The sequence below is a fragment of the Felis catus genome, chromosome D2, assembly GCF_018350175.1.
Source record: "Felis catus isolate Fca126 chromosome D2, F.catus_Fca126_mat1.0, whole genome shotgun sequence".
Classification (NCBI taxonomy): domain Eukaryota; kingdom Metazoa; phylum Chordata; class Mammalia; order Carnivora; family Felidae; genus Felis; species Felis catus.
The window spans coordinates 44830762-44836638 of record NC_058378.1 but is presented as its reverse complement, the minus strand read 5'-3'; the positions used below and the strand labels follow the sequence as shown (position 1 = coordinate 44836638).

General features: G+C 42.4%; 1 pseudogene; it reads left to right on the top strand.

Moving 5' to 3' along the window:
- Positions 1–584: 584 nt before the first annotated feature.
- On the top strand, positions 585–1019 carry LOC101089046 (annotated as a pseudogene).
- Positions 1020–5877: the final 4858 nt, after the last annotated feature.

Here is a 5877-nt window from a genome sequence, read left to right as displayed (position 1 = left end):
AGTCGGCTTGGGATTCTCTTTCTCTCAAAATAAGTAAATAAACATTAAAAAGAAGAAGAAGAAGAAGAAGAGGCAATTTGGACATAGACACATGCAAAGACCTCATGAAGACAAAGGGGAGAAGATGGTCCCTCTACAAGCCAAAGGAGGAGGCCTCAGGATGGAACTAAGACTGCCAAAACTCTCTCTTCCCTTCCATTCCTGCTTACAATAAATTAGTTCATTATTTCCTGAGTATATCATTTTCTTGAAGTATCGTGTAATATGCAGTCAACACCAACCAACACAAGCTACTAACATATTTTTTTTAGACTCTTCTGGAGCTACAAGCTACAAGCTTATCAGGTCACAAGCTTTCTAGGTTCATTATCTACCTTCCGAGTAATTGCAGGTGATGGTTTTGTCAACTGTATCAATATGAAACAGCTTCCAAAGTCAGCTTTCTTGTTCCATGAGTTGATCCCTAAGTCAAAGCCACAAGAGTCAGGTTTTTGTTGAGGCACGCTTCATCTCCCAGCATCAGTTTCTGGGTCGATCATAGTATGCTAACTCTCTTCTGGGGGCAGCATCCACAGGCATTCAGAATGGTGGTGCATTTGACACATCATCGTAGGCTGTCCTACAATACAACCTCTAACAAAACTAGCCTGTCCTAAACCCCTGGTAATAGAGCCATTTGCCTTTATACCAGGTAGGTTGGGAAAGCACCAAAATCTACGTGTGGCACACACCCAGGCTGACTTGGAGGAGTTTGTGTTGTGAGGTCTACAGTTCTTATGAACTTATGAGGTGGCCTAGAACTAAAAACACATGTCGGCAGGGCCTAGGGTGACTCCTTGTGCGCTGAGTGTGTTTGTGACAGGATCAAGTGTGCTTTCCTTATTGAGGATGTTGTGAAAATGTTGAAGGCACAAGCTCAGAGTCAGAAAGCTAAATTAAAAAATGAAGCTTTGTTGAGTAATGAAAAAAAAGGCAACAAAAACAAAAGTACGCTAGATTATGTCAAAATCTTTTTTTAAATTTCTTTAATGTTTTATTCATTTTTGTTCATTCAAAACATTTGAATAAATGTTTTTATTCATTTTATTCATTGGTGGCGAGAGAGAGAGAGAGAGAGAGAGAGAGAGAGAGAGAGAGAGAGAGCGCCTGACTTTCTTTCTGAGAGGGGCAGAGAGAGAGGGAGACAGAGGATCCAAAGTGGGCTTCATGCTGACAGCAGAGAGCCCAGATGCAGGGCTCGAACTTACAAACCAGAGATCATGACCTGAGTTGAAGTCAAACATTTAACCAACTGAGCCATCCAGGTGCCCCGATTATGTCAAAATCTTAATGATATAAGATAACAAAAGTTTATTTCTTGTTCAGGTTGTGTATCTATTGCTAGTTGCCAGATCCCTTTCACTTGACTTTCTCACTCTAGGATCTAGCCTGATGGGACCGTCACGATCTTGAACATTGCCAGACTCACAAGCAGAGGAATTGTTCTGAAAGGTGACAAATTGGTGACCAGACGCTTTGGTCCTGAAGTGGCACACGTCATTTGATCATAACTGATTGGCCAGAACTAGTCACGTGTTCCCCACTAAAGCACAAGGGGGTAAGAAGTGCAAACAGGCAGGTGCCCTGAAGGTAGAGAGTAGGAAATATTTGGTCAACAGCATCATCCAACTGCATATAAACTGTATAATCAAATGTACTTTAGGTCTGGTGAATAGAGGCCCAACTTTACTAGAGTTGCAGCCCCTGGTAAGCCTATTTGCAGACTTAAGAGGCCCCTGATGAACTTCAAAAGCACAAATGCATACTATGCACCTTCTTCCTAGTCTTTCGCCAAAAACCCGTGGTGATTTTGCCAGGTACTGTGCCAGGTAGAGAGGATTCCCCCCAAACTTTCAGTTACAATTGACCCTCACTGTGAGATAGAACTGATTCCTTGATATTCAGACCACCAACTTGGTCCACTAATCATGGCTTTAATAGCACCAGGTGACAATTGAAGATTTGACCAGTGTCAACGGCAGGTCCTATGAGGCAGCAGACATCAGGGTCATTTCCCCACGGCCTGACTGCCATGGAGCTGCTCCAGGATTTAAAGAGTGTTTATTGTAATAGGAAACTCCAAGTAGAAACCACTGGAGTATCCCTCCAGGCTAAGGAGGTAATGAAAAAGGAAATTGACTCCCTGACTCCTAATGTTTGAGGTTGTTGGAGTTGGGTTTGCCTTGTCTCCTGCACTTGAGCAATTGTTCCCATGCATCATGAAGGATGTATAAAACTAGGGGAAGAGAATCAGTGAGAAGCCAGCAGAACCTCAGATAAAAGGGGAGCAGAGCCAGTGGTACCTGAGGATGGTCAACGACCGGAGACCAAATCCAGAGCATATTCCAGAAAACTCTTTGTGTGGAAAAAGTGGGAAAACTAATCAAGAGCAATAGAAAGAGGAGTGATTGGGGCACCTTGGTGGTTCAGTCAGTTGAGCGTCTGACTTCGGCTCAGGTCACGATCTCGTGGTTTGTGAGTTGGAGCCCCGCGTCGGGCTCTGTGCTGACAGCTCAGAGCCTGGAGCCTGCTTCAGATTCTGTGTCTCTGTCTCTCTCTGTCCCTCCCCCACTCATGCTGTCTCTCAAATAAATAAACATTAAAAAATTAAAAAAAAAAAAGAAAGAGGAGTGACTTCACAAAGTTAAAAAATAAAATAAAATAAAATGTTTAAAAAAATAAAATAAAATGTGGAAGGACAAGGGGAGTCAGAGTCTTCTCAGGAAATGAGTCTCCTTCTGTAACTGAAAAACCACCTTATATAACCCAATGCATGACAACTCCTTACCAAAATATCTCAATTTTCCCAACTTTTATTCATCATGAATATGTAAAACGTTTGAGACATAGAACAAATAGTTATGTCTGTGTTCATCTAGTTTATTAATTTAACTACTCATATTTGAAACCATGTATTCTACAAAGTAATATTTCCATCTATAAGTGTTTGGGTTTTTTTATTCCACATTTTGTGAAACAATCCCGGTGTTTTTATGTCCCTTATAGCCTCTTGTTGAGTCACCCAACAGGTTTTTTGAAAAACTCATTTCTCGAGAACAAGCAAAAGCCTTGAGAATTCCAATTCCCTACTTGCCATCAAAAACGTCTCAAGGAAATAAGTTTTCATATGGTACATTTATCATAGGTGGAAATGGGGACCTGCTTGACCCCTCTGTGGAGGTGTGAGGCTGGTGTAACACCCAGGGAACCTTCAAAGCACTGTCTACTAAAGGGTGGGAAAAACAAATGTCCCTGGGACTTGTGACATGGTCACAACAGATTAGGTTATGGACAAAGGATCCATATTGGTTGCTTAGGTTAAAAATAAGGAGGAGATTTGGGGGGAGGGAGCCAAGATGGCAGAACAGCATGGAAGTTTTTGTGTGTCTCGCGTCCATGAAATACAGCCAGACCAATACTAAACCATCCTACACACCTAGAAAAATGATTGGAGGATTAACACAACAATCTGCACAACCTGAACCACAGAATTCAGCAGGTACCTGGCGCAGAGAGGTGAACTTGGGGAGAGAGAAGCTGCCGGTGGGCAGGGAGCCACTTCTGCAGGCGGAGAGAGGACTGGGGGAAGGGAGGAGAATACGGGAAAAGGACCCCTCCCTAAAAGCAGCTGGAGAGAAAGTGGAAAATTGGAAACAGCCGCAGGGACTAAACTGAAAAGAGAGAAAGGAGAAGGTTTAAATTCCATTAAGACTGTAAACAAGGGGAGCGCAAAGGATGCAACTCCACAGCTCAATACCTGGCAGTGCTCTGGTGGGAAGGGTGAATCCCCAGGAACAGAGTGGGGTCCGGGAGGTTCTCAGGCCACACAGGGAAAAGCGGTTCCACTGCTGGAAGGACATTTGGTAGAGACTGTTGAAGCCACCTAGTCCCAGCAGACCCCCGAAAATGGCCACATTCGCTGGAGCTGAACAAGGTCGTTAAGAGTGAAGCCTGGTGCCAGATGTGTGTTGTGATTTCCCATAATCCCTGAAACACTGCTGCTACACTGTCTTGCAAACTTTTTCTGGGACAGGCTGACACCTGGCCGCAGTCTCTGGGCACCGGCAACAGCAGGGTCCAGCGGGCGTTCCTGGGTGCAGCTGACATTCGGCCATTGCTCATTCAGCCATTGCTCATTTGGCCATTGTTCGGTGAGACCCTCCCTCAGAGGGGTGGAACGGGTCAAAGCTGCAGTCCTTCGGAAGTAAGAGGCTGGGCAAAACAGCCACATCTGAGACAAAACTCGGGAGAGAGGTATCTGCCTGGGACCTGGTCACGGAGAGTGGAAAGGCGGGGAGTGGACGAGAGCTGAAGACGGAGGACCGGTGCATGACTGCCCATCTGGAAGAACAGACTGGGTGGCTGGGTGACTCCATTTTTACCACTCCTGCGCATGCGCATACGCACCTACAAGCGCTGCAACAATTCACCCCAGTAGGCTAGCAGCACCATCTAGTGGAGAGCAGAGCCGTTACCCTGAGCCCCGCCCAACTGGGCCAAATTCGCTCTTCAAGAGCTCCTGTCTCACCGCCGGCTTAATTTATGGACTATAAAGAGCTATGTAGACTGACTTCTAGGGGAAAACAAAGCAATTTCAGTCCTACTTCAATCTGTTAGCAGGTTCATCTATTCAATTTTCTTTCTTTTTTTCTTTTTTCTTTTTCTCTTTTACAATTCTTTTCTTTTTCTTGAATAAAGAGAAAAAATTCATTTTAATTTTCAATTTTTATTAAGAATATCTTTCTTTAATTGTTATTACTATGTTTTTTTACTTTTATGTAAATTTTTTCAAATTCTATTTTACTTCCATCAATTTATTTTAGTCTATGACAATGTATTCACTTTTCCAAATTTTCAAACAATTTCTTTTTTTCCCCTTTTTTATCTTTTTTTCTCTTTTTCATTTCTTTTTTCTTAAATACAGAAAAATGAAAAAAATCATATTTATTTTTAATTTTTATTAAAAATATTTTTATTTAAGTTTTTTTCTACTATATTCTTTACTTTTGTGTATATTTTTTCAAATTCTATTTTACCCCATCATCTCACTTTAGTCTACTTCAGTGTATTCATTTTTTCAAATTCTCAAACGATTTCCTTCCCTCCCCTTTTTTTTCTCTAATCTGTCAAACCACTTTCTTTTTTTTTTTTTTTTATGTTTATTTTTGAGACAGAGAAAGACAGAGCATGAACGGGGAAGGGGCAGAGAGAGAGGAAGACACAAAATCGGAAGTGGGCTCCAGGCTCTGAGCCATCAGCCCAGAGCCCGACACAGGGCTCGAACTCACGGACCGCGAGATCGTGACCTGAGCCGAAGTCGGACGCTCAACTGACTGAGCCACCCAGGCACCCCTGTCAAACCACTTTCAACACCCAGACCAAAACACACCTAGGACCTAGCATCATTTGATTTGTGTGTGTGTGTTTAATTTTTAATTTTAATATTTTTTCATTTTAATTTTTTTAATTTCAATTTTTCTACCTCATTAATTCCTTTTCTCCCTTCAAAATGACAAAACGAAGGAATTCACCCCAAAAGAAAGAGCACAAAGAAACGACAGCCAGGATTTAACCAACACAGATACAAGCAAGATGTCTGAACCAGAATTTAGAATCACGATAATAAGAATACTAGCTGGAGTAGAAAATAGATTAGAATCCCTTTCTGCGGAGATAAGAGAAGTAAAAAATAGCCAGAATGAAATTAAAAATGCTATAACTGAGCTGCAATCATGGATGGATGCAGCGGCGGCAAGGATGGACGAGGCAGAACAGAGAATCAGAGATATCAAGGACAACCTTATAGAGGACAATGAAGCAGAAAAAAAGAGGGAGATT